The sequence below is a fragment of the Triturus cristatus genome, chromosome 5_1, assembly GCF_964204655.1.
Source record: "Triturus cristatus chromosome 5_1, aTriCri1.1, whole genome shotgun sequence".
NCBI classification, from domain to species: domain Eukaryota; kingdom Metazoa; phylum Chordata; class Amphibia; order Caudata; family Salamandridae; genus Triturus; species Triturus cristatus.
The window spans coordinates 788,569,136-788,586,712 of record NC_140587.1 but is presented as its reverse complement, the minus strand read 5'-3'; positions in this window follow the sequence as shown (position 1 = coordinate 788,586,712).

Genomic DNA, 17,577 nt, shown 5'->3' with positions numbered 1-17,577 from the left:
TTTGTTACAGAGATCCTTGTATAACATGTGGGTCACAAGTTACAATGATAGTAAAATATATTTTTGAGTTATGCACCCACTTCGAACAGTTACATGTAACAATCAAGGCACAAACTGGATCCTGCAAATGGGTTCAGTTGTGTAGTTATAAACACCATCAAGTTCCTAAAAATCAGTTTGTATAGTATGATATAAATAATTATTATTAGTGCAATTGCACAAAGACACGTTTCTCATATGCCACCTAGTCAGGTTCCTTGACTGGCCTACCTGTGCCATTTGTGTGGTTCCCTTTGTTCAACCTCATCTGTATACAATGGTGTAGAAGGGGGAGGGAACATCTGATCACCTTGCTCTGGCATCAATGGCAGGTCTGTCCAATGTCCTGGGTGGTCTGGTTCATTTCCGACATATTATCATCATCATAAACTTTATTTCACACATAAATGTTACACAAAAATATGCATACAAACACGTTAAAATATGGAACACAGATATAAATAAATGAAACAAAAAGGTCTCAAGGCAGCCACACCGAGGTACAAGAATCAAATGACATTAGCAGCAGGATCAGTTGATAGTAACTGTACTTGATCCAGGGCCTACGCCATATGTTAATATTGACCAAAATCCATTATAGGTCCCTAAAGAGCAGCATGCAATAAATTAACCCAAAATGAAATGACCTGTACAATTTTAGCTAAAATTGATTAATGAGACAGGCTGTTCCAACAGGAGCAGAATACAAAATACAATTTCAATTAAAGTGACCTGTTCTACTGAAGCTTATGTTAATCAGCCACACACACACACTTTTCATTCAGACTATACATGAAACCGAAGTAACAATTAGCCACATACAATAAAATGAGTCAAGGTAAAAACCCATACAATTTCAGCTTTAGTTGTTCAATTTACCGGGGATGATAATACCATGTTTCGCAATCCCAGGACATTTTTCAATATATTTTAACATTGAAATTATCTTGATGTGGATCAATCATACAGTTGCATCAGTTCCCCAGAGCAAGGTATTACATCCATCTTACTATTAAGGTACAAAACAGCACATACCTAACAGTAAAAACATTATAAAAACCAACAAGGACTGTAGCTACCACCCTTAGGTTCCCTCTATGTAGGATGGCAAAAACTACTACAGTGTAAAATCATGCACTTAGGCCATCAAGTATTTAGGCATGCTAAAAACCACTACTCTACTTGTATCAGTACTGAGTATTCTACAGGCGTCTAGTTGCTGCCTAGTGGCAATTTTCCAGCAAAGGGGGACCATCCACTTTACCCAAAGATTGTAATAACATTAGCAGAAAAATAAAATATGAATCAGTGTTTCTGGCCCTCTTAGACATGCTGGACAGAGGTCATCTAGTAAATCCTTCACCTTTAAGGGGTAGGGTTCTGCATCTGAATTGAAGATACAATTTCTATTCAAGGGCAGGGGCAATTTCATCAATGGTTGGTTCGTACTGTGGGCAATGTTAAATATCTATCAAATCTAAAGAAAGTGATCCCTTGCACCTTGTCACAGTTTCCACGGCTATGAACCCCAGTAGATTTCTTTGGCCTCAGCTTTAGGGATCAAGCACATCTTCTCAGGTGAGGTCCAAAAGATTTCCAACCCCAATTTCCATAAGAGTACATTAATGGATCTATACTCAGGGATTTTTGCAACACATGGAGATACCATAAGATCTGTTAGGCCCAACCAACAAGGTTTAAAGAGCTGAGGTAGAACACATCTGGTGCCAAAAAGTTAGGAGTTAGGTTCAATTTTGTGTGACATCCTCCTTTGGGCCAAGTTCAAATAAACAGGGGTCAGAAGACTGCTCACAGGTTTATAAGATCTTTATTGAATCTCACTATTCTGAACTGTTGATAAACTATTTGTGTTCATACAGCCCCACAATTCTGCCCTATACAAAACTGCACCCAAGGCCTTGGTGTTGTAAATCTCTAAGGTTGGAACCACCCTTTTTGATGATGTCCTTCCGTGGATCTTGACTATACTTGTAGTGTGTTGGATTAAAGATGTGTCTTTTTGAGTTGTGGGATGCAATTCAGGTTGTGGTAAGTCTTACACCTAGGTAATCAAAGTTGGGTACCAAATCAATGGGATTATCACCCATTAGTATGTGTCTCTTACAAAGATTCGCTTCTTGATTGGAGAAAAACATGCATTTTGACTTAGAACTGTTAAATCCAGCCTTCACTCATCAAAGAAGAAGTTAAAGTAATTTAATAGCTCTTGGAGCCCCTGGAGTGACTTTGATAACAGTAGGATGTCCTCGGCGAAGAGGAGAACCAGCAACCATTCCTGTTCAAGTAATTCACCAACCCGTTGATATGTAATCAAAACAGAGTGGGGGCAAGGACACACCCCTGCCTGACTCCATGGTTTACTCCAATAGGTTCAGTCAATTGCCCATCTTTCCCCCATCTTACTTAGGCAAAGTCATCCACAATCAATCTCACTAAGATGTCCAATAGGTTTGTAGGCATACCCATTACTTCCATCACCCTCCATCGTTTAGCCCTAGCCACCAAATTGAAGGCAGTTCATTAAGCAACAAATGTAATGGAAACTTTACCCCTATTGAGCATTACCTCCTTCCAAAACATGCAAATAAAGTGGAAAATCTAGTTGATGTTACTGATATTGGCTCTAAAGCCCACCTGCAAATCAGACAGGACATCATCTTCCATGGTCCACTCCTGTAGATGTACAAGTATCTGTTTGCAAAACAGTTTTTGTAACGAGTTGATCAGGCTAATGAGCTTGTAGTTCCCAAGACTGGTCCAATCCCCCTTCTTGAAATTAGGAATAATCTCCGCTATTTTCCAAGATGTGGAGACTCCATACCAGAGAGTATAGCATTTGACAAAAGATTAAAGTAAGGGTCCCTGACTTCTGAAATCGCCTTATATAGATCATTGGGTATCCTATCGTGACCCAGAGCTCTAGCAGCAATATATGAGTTATTTGCAGCTATGGTTTCATTTAAAGTGAACTTAAGGGCACTAAGGTTATCTGGTTCACCCTCAACTGAGCGACCTCCATCTTCCCTCCTCATAGTGTTGCCACATGAGTACACTCTACTAAAATATGCCATCCATTCTTGAGGAGCAACACGAAATTCTAAAGTCGTTTTCAGGACATTTACACATACCACAGTTATTTTCCAGATGGACGTATTGTCTTTAGCTATTTGGGCTTCATGGAGGGAGGTCCACAGGACACTCTCCCATTCCCTTTTCGCTTGGGCCAGGTCCGACCTATATCGGGTCCTGCACCTGACCAGATTTGGTCTAGAGTTGGATTTTGCTGCAGCTCACTTATGGCTATCCTACATGCATGGTTAATCCAAGCCACAGTCTTGGGCATTTTCTTATCCACTCAACTGACTTGACCCAAAGGCCCCTATTCTGTGGATACAAAACATCATTAGCACTTATCATTTTCTCCTTCCTAAGGTTCTGGGGGAGGGAATGTAAAAGTTGAAACTCCTTCTCTACCTTGATCTTGACTGTCTCCAGAGCTAAGGTGATCTTTATAACCTAATCCCACGAATAGTCTTCCAATTATTTGTCTGCGAAAGAGCGCCCAGGTGTATGCTCCTCAGGAGTACAGGTTTGGCTACTGAACTGTCCTGTTTCTGTTAGGCTCAAGGCATGATGATCGCTATCAGTCCTATCCACCACTGCCATATACATTACAGCCAGCCAGAGCTTTAGGTCAATTAGGAAATAGTCAATTCTGCTCAAGAGGCCTGGTCATTTATTTATCATTTTACCATGCCGATCCGAAGGGGTCCATTCATTTGTGGCTCTAAGATCAAAATTTAATGTTAATGCTAAAACCTGGACTGCTTTAGACCATATCACACTCAGGAAATTATTCTGCATGATTTTCCCTTCCCAGTCCCACTCCACAGTCAAATCTGGGGGGTAGCTGCTAATGGTTCAAATGTAGAATTAAAATCCACAGCCACCAGCTGTAAGCTATTGCCCGTGTGCTCAGAGAGAGTGAATTCTAGCACATTTTATACCCTGTTCTCTAGGTTCCTTGCTCCTACTCAATTGCATATATTACAAATTGTAAAAGACAGCCCTGACGGGACCACCAGACTAATTACCTAAATATTAGGGGAGTCAAAAGGAACAATTTGAATTTTGCACTGGAGCACAGTCTTTACTCAGATTGCTAGACCCCCAGATGGCCTACCCTTCCCAGTCTGAACCGCTTTTAAGCAAAAGGTTTTAAGCCCACTCCTAAAGATGGGAGAGAGGCACCTTGTCTCCTGGAAGATGCATATGTCATGGGTATCTATGAATTGACCCCATTCTAACTCTGGTAGCAGCTTAGATACCCCTGCTACATTCCATGATATCATTTTTATCTGGGGCTGCTTATTCTGGATCAGGCTGTCTAGAACTTGAGAGTTCAGGGCTACTCTGCTGGTTGCCTCCACTTTTAATCCCCGACACCTATTCTCTTGAGCAGACACTAGTGTAGGCATAGGGTTTTTGCTATCTTTAGGCGGGCCTTCTACAACATTATAGTTGGCCTTAATCGAATTTGAGGTCCTAGTTGATTGGCCCATCGAATCCACCCCAGCTAACATCACATTCCCAACACAACTTAATTAACTTTCAGTACTCAGTAAAGGAGTATCACTACTGTTCCTTCTGTTGGTGTTACCCAATGCTATACAAGCACCACTTCTGACCAGACTAAGCTCATCAATCGGTGCTTTATATTTGTTCACTATGTGAGTATTTGCATTAGGAATCGTTTGTGGGTCAATGGCCATTAATCCATCAACTAGCTGTCTGTAGAAGAAAGATGCCTGCATCAAATCATGCACATTCTTAGGGGTAGATATCCTTTTTACTCCAGCTATAGCACTCCAAATAGTAGAGTAACAGTGTCTAACCTCGCAAAACCAGAGAGTAACTTTGTTAATTATTGAGTCCTGGTTTTCTTTTACTCCAGCAGTCAGTTCGGACACCTGCATGACATTTACTATAACCTGTTTCCTTTCTTCTTGTTTGTAGATGCAGAAACCTCTCTGAACCACCTGTATGTTATATGTCAGGTGGGGTCTCTCATTAGAGGGCTCACATAAGTCTATTTCTGTCAGAACTGCTGAAATCAAGTGCGGTCCCCTCAGGAACAGATGACCTTACCCCAGATCCACCATGACCAAAACCAGTAGCAGGCAACAACCTCTGCCACTAGACCTTGCCCGAGGGGGAAAGGGGAAGTGGAAGACAAAACAAGAGAGACACGCCTTCAGGATACTGGCTCCTACTTCTGGAATTCTGTAGAAGTTCTGCAATATATAAGCACACAATTCTTCACTTGTTACTGCTAAACTTCTCTAAGACTCTCACCCTTACTCATCCCCACTATAGTGTTCCTTACCCGTATCTCATATAAGGCTAGCTCCTCTCTGACTGTCTTGTCTGTAATGTATTATTATTATGCACCTCTGGTTAACTGAAAGAACCCTGCCAAATGCTGATTAAAGTCTTTCCACAAACTTGCAGGTTCTTGGCTCAAATGTCTTTTAAGTTTTTTCCTCAGATAAACTCTCACTGTTGCAAATAATATTCTCCATTAATATCTACAGAATAACCTGAAGTTGTTTCTTGTCCACTCAAAGTCTGATGGTCTTGGTTAAATTGGCGAGTGGATGATAATTACACAATTAAACACTCTTACTTGAAAGTTGAAAGAACTTCTCTTGACAGAAGTTACACTTCACCGCATCACTCCTACTACTCCCAAACTCAGAATTGCCACCAGCTTCTATTCCTCCAGAATATTGTATTTCTGAACTGGTGAAGAAAGATTATGTTTTGTTATATACTCATAATTAATCTTTAACTTCATATAACAAGCTACTTCCCATAAAAGTGTCAGGAAACGGCTCGTATTCTGATTCTTTGAAGAGAAACTGAAGAGATGGCACAGAGCGCGGAAAACTAGCTCCTGTCAGAATTTCTCCTCAGTTGAAGTGCGCTGTGCGATAGTCACGCACGCGCGTTAACTGTCAACACTGCTTCAAAAAGGAACAACTAGACCGCGCACCACTATAGAAGTGGTAGCGAACCGGTCTTTCTTGGAAAATGGCGGAACGACGTAATTCATGCAACACCAAGCGGAGAGACGATCTCCAACACGGATTCAGCCTCTTCCAACGTGGGTACTTCAGATCAGGTAATCTAATGGAGGCTGAGCGTTGTTTCTTAAGTCCCCCCATCCGATCTTTCTTGTGGTTCTTGACAGTACTCCCCACCAAAGAGCATCCCCCCAACCTGGGTTTAGTGGGGTTAGCTTTGTGAAACTCTCGAATGAGTCTTGGAGCATGAATGTTGGTATGAGGCTCCCAGGATCGTTCTTCAGGGCCAAAGTTCTTCCAGTCAACCAGATAGTACAGTTTGCCTTTCCTATAAATGGAGTCTAAAATCTTGTGTACTTCAAACTCTTCTACAGACTGTACTAAAATGGGTTTAGGAGTTGGACGAATTCTTACATTTGGTGGACTTTTCTTTAGTAAGGAGACATGAAATGTAGGATGCACCTTCAAGTATGAAGGTAAATGAATTTTGACTGTAACTGGATTTAATATTTTTTCCACTATAAATGGCCCAATGAATCAAGGTTGAAATTTTCGATTCTCTTTTAATTTCAAATTCTTTGTGGACAGCCAAACCTTATCTCCAGGATGAAAATCCGGCCCTACTCTCCTTTTCTTGTCAGCTTGCTTTTTATAAGAAACCTTTGCCTTAGTCAAGTTTTCCTTAACCCGGGCAAAAGAATCCTGCACCTCAGACACAAACTGTTCAACTGCCGGGACCGGACTTTCTTCTTTCTCTAATATGAGAGTTGGATGCCTGCCAAAATTTAGATAAAAGGGAGTACTGCCAGTGGAAGAGTGCTTGGCATTATTATAAGCGAATTCTGCTGCCCAAACTAACTCTGACCATTCAACCTTCTGGTCCAATAGGTAAAGCCGAAGATACTGCTCAAGCTCTTGATTAACCCTCTCTGTCTGACCATCTGTTTCTGGATGGAAACTAGTGGAATAGCGGGTGTCTATCCCTAATCTCTTAGTGAAGGCCCTCCAGAAATGAGAAACAAATTGTGTGCCTCGGTCAGAAATTAAAATTTTTGGCACTCCATGTAGCCTCACTATGTGCTGGGAAAAATGCTGGGCTAATTGTGGAGCATTAGGATCCTTTTTCAATGGAACAAAATGCGCCATTTTAGAAAAAACATCCACTAACACCAAGATGGTATTAAACCCTTGACTTGGGGGAAGATCAACAATCAGATCCATCGACACAGTGTGCCAAGGGTGTGGTGGGATAGGTAGTGGCAACAACTGCCCTTGTGGAGGCCTTCGATCAGATTTCCCTCTTAGGCATCTGTCACAAGTGGTCACATATTGTCGTATCTGTGGTCTCATACCTGGCCACCAGAAATTCCTTTCCACCAACTCCAAGGTCTTGTGAATTCCTTTGTGTCCTGCGAGCAGATTATCATGACAAGATTTCAACGCCCTTTCTTGAAGCTCAGCTGTTGGGAGGAATAAACGATTATCTTGATAGGGAAGTCCATCTTTGATTTCTCTACCTTCTGCTCCTCTGATCCAGTCACTCATTTCATGGTTGGTCATAGCCTCTTGGATCTTGACAGCAATCTCTGAAGTATTGGTGACTAGAATTATCTTTTCCTCTGGGATATTATTTTGCAGTTCTCTAGAGGATTCCAGGGAATCAGAGTGGATTCTTGATAGCGCGTCTGCTTTTGCGTTGCTCACCCCTGGCCGAAAGGTTATTACAAAATAAAAGTCAGCAAAAAACAAAGACCATCTTAACTGCCTGGCTGTCAGAGTGCGAGCTGATTTTAGAAATTGCAAGTTCCGATGATCTGTAAACACTGTAACCTTGTGTTTAGCCCCCAGCAGGTAGTGTCGCCACTCCAAAAATGCACATTTTACAGCCAGCAACTCATTATCGGCAATAGAATAGTTGCACTCTGGAGGAGTCAGTTTTCTTGAGTAATAAGCCACTGGGTGAAGCTGGCCAGTCTGAGGATGACGCTGAGAGAGAATTCCCCCTATAGCCACATCTGAGGCGTCCGCTTCAACATAAAATGGATCTTCTGTCTTCGGATGCAACAAAATTGGGGCTTGAATGAATGATTTTTTCAAGAATTGAAAGGCTTCTTCAGCTTCAGCTCCCCAAATGAACTTAACACCTTTTTTCAAAAGTCGAGTAATGGGTGCCACCTTCTCAGAGAAGCTCGGAATGAATCTTCTGTAAAAGTTCGAAAATCCCAAAAAACTTTGAACCTCTTTCACCGATCTTGGGGAAGGCCATTCCTGCACTGCCCTGACTTTTGTAAGATCCATACTCACTCCTTCGGGAGACAGTACGAATCCCAAAAACTCCACACGCCTTACATGAAAGGCACATTTTTCCAATTTCACGTATAGGTGGTTTTCCAACAATCTGGTTAAAATGGCTCTGACATGCTGCGTGTGTTCATCCTCATTGTCTGAAAAGATTAAAATGTCATCAATATAGACAACAGCGAATCTATCCAGAAATTCTCCCAACACATCGTTCACAAAATGCTGAAAGGCAGCTGGAGCGTTGCACAGCCCGTAGGGCATTACTTGGTACTCAAATAGCCCATACCGAGTGCAAAATGCTGTTTTCCATTCATCTCCGGGAGCCACTCTGATTAAATGATACGCTCCCCGCAAATCCAGTTTGGTATATATCTTGGCATTTTTCACTTGATCCATCAAAACTGAAATCAGTGGAAGAGGATAACGATTTTTAATGGTCACCTGATTCAGGGTTCTGTAATCTATGCACGCTCGAAGATCACCATCTTTCTTGGGGATAAAAAAGAAAGGAGAGGAGACTGGTGACTGGGAGGGGCGTATAAATCCACTGGCTAGATGTTGATCCAAATAATTCTTCAAAAATCTATTCTCAGTTTCAGTGAGGGCATAGATGCGACTGCACGGCAGCACAGCTCCTGGCTCAATCTCAATTTTGCAATCATAAGGGCGATGGGGTGGCAACTTCTCCGCTTCTTTCTTATCAAACACTGTGGATAGATCCTTATATTCCAAAGGAATTTCCTTGGTTCCCACAGTACAAATCTGAGCTGGATGATGATGAACCAGATTTCTAACTGTAGAGTCTTCAAAAGGTCTAATTTGATTACCAAAACTATTTTCTTGACAAAAGGGGGAATCCATAACTATTGTTCTTTTGCTCCAATCAATGCGCGGGTTATGTTCGGTTAGCCATGGTAAGCCAAGAATCAACTGAAATTGGGGTGCGTCAATCAAATTGAACATTAAAAGTTCTGAATGTCCATTTAACCCCGTTAGCTGGACCAATTCGGTTTCATGAGTGATAGGCCCTGATGATAAATTGGTGCCATCCACTGCACGCACCACTTCCACTATTTGTTTTTTCAACAAATTTTACTCCAATCTGCTGAGCATATTTTATGTCGCAGAAATTCCCGGTGGCCCCTGAGTCAATCATCACTGAGACCTTACTGATCTCTTTATCACGGAATTTCACTGTGAAGGAGGCCACCAAATGAGGGGCTGCAGACTGCAAAGTATTCACGATTTGTTGTGGTTCAGGAGCTGACTTAATAGACGCTTCCACCCGTGCAACTCCATCTACGGGTGAAGCCGGCCTTTTCCCTGCTGAGAAGTCTTGGGCCTTTTCGGACATTCCTTCACAAAGTGCCCAGACAAACCACAATACAGGCAAAGTTGAGCATTCCTTCGACGATCCTTCTCTTCTTTGGTCAAAGGCCCCCTCACCGAACCAATCTGCATAGGTTCTTCTGAAGACACTCCCTCAGCACTCTTGTGGCCTTCAGTTTTTACTCGATCCCATCGAGGAGGCAAAGGACGAAAATCTTTTTTCTTCTCATTTCGACGCTCACTTAATCGATGGTCTAATTGCAACACCAAATCAATCAACTCTGATATTTCGGTGGGTCTTTGAGGAATTTGTGCCAGGGCATCTTTTAACTCATCTTTCAAGCCTCTGTAAAAAATGGCAGCTCTTTTCTCCTCCGGCCAATTTGTTTCTACCACCAACTTGTTGAAGTTCGCTAAATATCCTACTAGGTCTCGACTCCCTTGCTTGAGATCAAGTAGTTCATTATCCGTCACTTGTGAGGCAGAACGACGATCAAATATTCGTGCAAACTCTACTTTGAAGGCGTCAAAATTGCATAGTATTGGATCATTTCTGGTGACCAGAGACATAGACCAAGCGGCTGCATCGCCTGTCAGATACGACAAAATAAATGCCACCTTCGCCTGATCTTTCGCAAAGATTACTGGACGACACAAAAAGTGCAAGGAACACTGTGTCGAAAAAATTTGGGCCTTGTGGGGGTCCCCACTATATCTCTCTGGGGAAGCTAAAGGAATGATAGGTGAAATGGCATGAATAACTTGGGTAGATATGTCGGAAGGGGAAGGGTTAAATGAATGAGAGGGAACTCCTTTGAAAGCTGAGCCTGCCGCAACCAACTCATCTAACCTTTGCCGAGTTTGAGTGGACTCCTGACTGGACCTTCTAACCTCCTCCCGCAAAGATTTGTTTTCTTCCAAGGCATTATTTAACTGTTCCTGCATACTATTTAAAATGTTTGTTAAGGCCTTTAAATCTAAACCTTCCATCATACTGTCCAGGAGGGGACCTAAATTCCCCTAGAAGAGGATGGCACTTCAATCTGTCAGAACTGCTGAAATCAAGTGCGGTCCCCTCAGGAACAGATGACCTTACCCCAGATCCACCACGACCAAAACCAGTAGCAGGCAACAACCTCTGCCACTAGACCTTGCCCGAGGGGGAAAGGGGAAGTGGAAGACAAAACAAGAGAGACACGCCTTCAGGATACTGGCTCCTACTTCTGGAATTCTGTAGAAGTTCTGCAATATATAAGCACACAATTCTTCACTTGTTACTGCTAAACTTCTCTAAGACTCTCACCCTTACTCATCCCCACTATAGTGTTCCTTACCCGTATCTCATATAAGGCTAGCTCCTCTCTGACTGTCTTGTCTGTAATGTATTATTATTATGCACCTCTGGTTAACTGAAAGAACCCTGCCAAATGCTGATTAAAGTCTTTCCACAAACTTGCAGGTTCTTGGCTCAAATGTCTTTTAAGTTTTTTCCTCAGATAAACTCTCACTGTTGCAAATAATATTCTCCATTAATATCTACAGAATAACCTGAAGTTGTCTCTTGTCCACTCAAAGTCTGATGGTCTTGGTTAAAGTTGCGAGTGGATGATAATTACACAATTAAACACTCTTACTTGAAAGTTGAAAGAACTTCTCTTGACAGAAGTTACACTTCACCGCATCACTCCTACTACTCCCAAACTCAGAATTGCCACCAGCTTCTATTCCTCCAGGATATTGTATTTCTGAACTGGTGAAGAAAGATTATGTTTTGTTATATACTCATAATTAACCTTTAACTTCATATAACAAGCTACTTCCCATAAAAGTGTCAGGAAACGGCTCGTATTCTGATTCTTTGAAGAGAAACTGAAGAGATGGCACAGAGCGCGGAAAACTAGCTCCTGTCAGAATTTCTCCTCAGTTGAAGTGCGCTGTGCGATAGTCATGCACGTGCGTTAACTGTCAACACTGCTTCAAAAAGGAACAACTAGACCGCGCACCACTATAGAAGTGGTAGCGAACCGGTCTTTCTTGGAAAATGGCGGAACAACGTAATTCATGCAACACCAAGAAGAGAGACGATCTCCAACACGGATTCAGCCTCTTCCAACGTGGGTACTTCAGATCAGGTAATCTAATGGAGGCTGAGCGTTGTTTCTTAAGTCCCCCCATCCGATCTTTCTTGTGGTTCTTGACAATTTCCCCATTCCCCCATTTAGTCCCTCTGACCAAACTCTTCCTAAGTATGCCTGCACAGGGAATATTTGACTGATATCCCATACGATCTGAGCTGTTACACAAACTATAATGAGAAGTAGTAGTTGGTGCAGCAGGGACTTGTTAGCTACGCTGACGATACTCAATTCCTGTTCACTTGTGACAAAGGTACGAGTTTTCGTGGAATGTTGATAAATAATTGTTTAACGGAGGTCTTTTCTTGGATGCGTCTTAACCAATTTAAGTGTAATCCAGAAAAATCCAAAATCATCATTTTCGCCTGCCCCCCAAGTGCTGACTGGAAACTATGGTGTCCCTGCGACATGTCCCCTCCTTCGGCCCCAGTCAGCATGGTTAAAATCTTGGGAGTCAAGTTGGACACTAGCCTAGCGATGAAGTCACATATCCAAGTTGTTGCTGGTACTTGCTTCAGCTTGATAAGAATGATAAAAATCTTTCTCCCCTTCTCCCGGTGGAATCCCGTAAGATCGTACTACAAGCCTTAATTACATCAAGGTTGGACTACGTAAATATCTTGTATCTGGGACTGCCAGAGTATTTGTTCAATCGGCTGCAGGTTGTCCAGAACGCTGCAGCCAGAGCTATTCTTATGGTAAGCCCCAGAAGGCACATGTCGCCCCACCTGAAGGCGTTGCACTGGCTCCCGGTGAGAAGGAGAATCCAGTTTAAGGCCTTAGTGCTCGCTTATCGTGCCATTCATGATATGGGTGCGGTTTACCTGAGAAGTAGGATCCAACGCTATCAGCCTCAACGGGTCTTAAGATCCTCTAGACCAAGGGTACTCAAAAACTTTCTCTCGGGGGCCAAATTTACAGTGTGGTTTGTGGCTGAGGGCCGCACCGGTGGAGGCGGGGTCAGAGGGGGAGGGGCGAGGCTAAAGCAAAAAAAAATTGTGACCATGAGGTTGAACACAGGTCCTTGCAGCAGACGCCTTCGTCCACTGAGCCACCAGACCCGGCATACACACATCTCTCTCTCTCTCCCTCTCCCCCTCCCTAGCCTCTCCCTTCCCCTCCCCTCTCCCTTCCCCTCCCTCCCCCTCTCCCTACCTCTATCCACCTCCCTCTCCCTCCCTCTCCTTCTCTCCCCTTCCCTCTCCCTCCCTCCCCTCCCTCTCTCTCCCCCTGTCTCTCTCCCTGTCTCTCTCCCTGTCTCCCTCCCTCCGTCGCCCTCCTCCCTCTGTCTCCTTCCTCCCTCTGTCTCCCTCCTCCCTCTCTGTCTCCCTCCTCCCTCTCTGTCTCCCTCCTCCCTCTCTGTCCCCCTCTGTTGCCCTCCCTCTGTTGCCCTCCCTCTGTCGCCCTCCCTCTGTCGCCCTCCCTCTGTCTCCCTCCCTGTCTCTCTCCCTCCCTCTCCCTCCATCTCCCGTCCTCCATCTCCCCCGTCTCCCTCACTCCCTCTATCTCCCTCCCTCCTTCCATCTTCCTCCCTCCCTCCCTCTCCCTCCCTTCCTCCATCTCCCTCCCTCTCAGATTGAATCAGGACTTGTTGTTTTTTAGGAAACATCTTAAAACTTGGTTGTTCCAACAATAACACTATGGTTGTCGGGGTGTGGCTCTTTCTGTTACGGGTTTTGAGATTAGCGCCGGGACACTCTCTATGAGTATCCGTGCGCTTTATAAATACCCAATTTTCTTTTTTCTTTTTTTATTTTATTGGGGGATGGTGTGTGATAAGGGTTGCTGTAAAGGGACGGTTGGGCATAAAGGGAGATATCCCGATAGATATGCTCATGCGGATTCCCCTCTCACTCTCCTATTACCAACCAAGGTTGGCTATCTAAGCTCAAATCCAGTTCTCTGCCAACCTCACCTCCAATCCCTCCACAACTGTTTTTCAGGGCCACAACTTCATGCCACAAACCCCCAATTATGCCCATCAGATTTTGTCACCTAGAATGGACTCCCGGGTTAGCTGTACTTGTCATGCTCTTGCATGATCCCTCAGTTATGACATAATCTGGCTATAAGGCAGAGTATCGATTTTGCACACATTCATTTCTATAGCCTGAGCACCTGGGGGCATCTCCCATTTACACATGGGAGGGGACTCCTATGTTTCACCCACAGGATCAGTAACAGCACGCAACTGGAGGTTACCAAACATTTGCGGAATGTGCTTTGTGTTTTTCTTTTTTTTAGAAGGTGTGGACACAGGTGAAGTAAATTTAATAGATTTATTACTGGAAAGAGGGTTGGGATTAATAAAATCTTCACATTCAGATAGCAAGTTATCAATCCTATTCATAACACAGTTGCCTGCTGCCAAGGATAAAGGTTTTTTGGCTCTGGATGATCCAGTAACCCCATCCAGTGCTTTTCTTTTACCCATTTTTAATCTGGTTTAGTAAAACAGGTACAGATTCTCCCTGGTCTATAAACACCAACAATTAAAGATGAATACCAGTTTTTACAGCTTATATTACAACATACAACCATAAAATCCGACAACCAAAAAATAACACAGACCACTAGAAGCGCTAAGGGCCCCTGTGGCCCTGTATGCTCCAGACAAATAACAAGAAAGAAATTGTCAAGATAAAATAACAACCAGTAATCTTTGAAGAAAGGCAAAAAGGAGTTGTCCAAGTCGTCCTCATCAAGAGATTGCTTCAACAAGCAACCATACTATTGTGCACAATCCAGTCCCTCCTGGTCCGAAGAAAGAGTGCTGGGGGTGAAGTCCCACCTCAGATACTAGGAAAGTATCAAAGCAATCTGGGCACCCCACCTATATGCCAGGGTCCAAGCAAAAGGGGGCTTTCAAGAGCAAATGATTGAAACTGTACCTGAGTTATAAAAACAGGTTTATTCAGATGTACCAGGGAACACCCTTTCGCAGAGCCAAGGGGGGTATCCCTTCTCTGGATCTTTCTGGCGCAGAATGGGTGCTGGATGAGCACAGGATGGGCGCAGGACGGGCGTGACTATATAACGCTTACTTAGCGGCAGGTGGTGGCAATTACAGGGCCCTTCTGCACAGACCTAAACATATTATCTGACTAGAGTGGGGCAAGGGGTTGCTCTGCCACCAGTACCATACAACAAATCAGAGCACTTGTCCGGCAACTAAGAGGTATTTCTGATTACTTTTTCTTAACACTTGAATATTTTGTCTGCTGTACTAAAGTTAAGTTGTTTGTGGGGTTGTGGGTGTTTTAAAACTTTTTATGCTTGATTCATTTTTAGTGCTACTGCTCCGCGTCAGTTAGACGAAACTAGCACGCGCCACTTTGACTGGTCCATCTTTAGAGAGTGGTTAGTGCTCTAGTGGTTGCTAACTTTTCCTCCTGCTCACGGCCCGGGCCTATTAAACTGCAGCTGTGGTGCGGATGTGTAGCGGACAAATCCCACCTATGCCCGAATGGGACTAGGAGCAAGAAACTTTGGTCCTTTTACACCAGATAGTATCACTTACTCTGGCGCTCAAATTAAAGCACTTCAGCCTGCAACGTTAGAGGAATGTCTTCCCACCATGAACCTGACCACTGGTATCCTGTGTTGCCCTCATTGTGATTTTAAGATTTCAACTCAGTGAGAACTCCGGAAATCAATAATAAGATTCCCACCTCTCTCTCAGATACCTTTATTTCAAGGCTTCTAAGGCTTCTGCCGTGCCAGAACCTAAAATTACTTCCTATTGCATCTTTAACATCAACTGACACTCCTTAATAAAACATCAATTAGAAATATACAATTTCTTAATTGATACTTCGCTGGACGCCAAGTTCCTAACTGAAACCTGGCTCAATGAAGTATGTACTCCGAATATCATTGCCATGCTTCCAACAGCTTATCAGATGATTAGACTGGAATATCTGGACAGAAAAGGTGGGTTTGTGATTGTTTTTGAAGCCCACTACCAAACTACCAATGCAAAATGAAAAATATTTTCATCCCTGACTGAGTCTATATTGTTCTTCCTGTGCCTATTTAATAACTTTACTTTGTCTGGATACCTGATCCATCATCCTCCTGGACCTGTAGGCAACTACTTCTGCCAACTTGGCAGAGGAACTACCCCTTTGTTGATAACAGTTGTACTGTTTCCTTGGAAAAGTCAGGGAGTACAGCCTTATTAAATATGTGCTCTTCTGTCCCCATTGATTTAAGGTTTATGTAGGGCAGTTGTGCCGTGGGAGCTATTAATTGACCCTTACACTTGCGCAGCCTGTAGTACACCGTGACATCTTTCTTTATAGAACACCTGAGTTATACACAATCAGGGAGGAGTTCTAGCTGACACCCAATGTGCCTGACACGATGGACACACATGGTCTATGTTTCACTGGCAACATGGTAACAGAGATACTTCGAGCACCGTCATTATTACAAAATGATGGTAATGGTCCTTCAGGAAGTAGCACTGATGACTGGAACTCGGTCGCAGCACAGAAGAAGTTACAGACAAAGATAGCTCTATATGGGGCACTCATGACTGTGTATCTACAGCCCCTCGTATCTTCTTAGAGGGTATTGGATTTAGGAGAGAATGGTAATCATTGCCTGGAAATGTACACAAGACTGGCTTATACTTATCATGAACACAGCAAAACGCCTTTCCGATAACCTACTGATAGAAATCACTGTGGCTGAAAACAACCTAAAAGCAGGAATCAACAGCTCCACCTATAGGAACATACTTGCTGAAATAAACTCAGAGATGGAGGAACACAAAGATCATCTCATGCAGCAAAAGTTCGCCAAACTACAGAAAGACATCAAGAAATTTGATAAAGAGAAGATCTACCCTTACACCAGAGAAACCTTTGAAGCGACAGAGGTAGACAGCTCCTCTGACGGAGGCTCCACCGACAGCCGCCCACGACAAGGCTGTTTCAGCAGCTCTTCAATCAATGACAGTCGTACCAGCTACAGGAACACCAGCGGTCAACCTCCACAACCAATGTTCGGTTACCCAATGGGCCCATACTTTGGATAACATGCACATTGGAATCCGGTATTCCAAGTTCCACCGCCTATGTACCAGTACAACCCGAATCAAAAGCCTTTTTTAGGAAGAGGCTGGGGCAGTGGCAGAGGCAGAAGAAGAGAAGCACACAAACATGTTCAATGGCAAGATCAACCAGAGCCGCAGCAACCACAATGCCTGAAACTGAGGAGCAAGAACAACAAAAGAAGCTAGTGGTGAATTCTCATAAGAAATGTTGTCCCCCATTGAACAGAAAGTACTAGAGAGAGGTCTAGGATTCGTACCAACAGAACAGGAAGATCATTATCGACTCAACAAAGAACTACATGGGATCTTCAGGAAAGTGCAACTGAGAGCGTTTTTCCAGGACAAGGAACCTCAAGCTAAGACGGACGCAGGTCTGAGAATCCCATCCTGGTTCACTCCATATGAAGACATGACACAACATGAGATTCTCACCTTTGAACAAGCTGTGTTGAAGTAAATAGATAGTTTGGAGAACAGGAAGCACTTCAACAGCATCTCATCCCTAGAAAGGACAGCCGTCAAACAGTTGACGGAAGACAATAAAGCCAGCTGATAAGGGAGAAGCAATTGTCATATTAAAGACAACAGACTACAACAACGAATG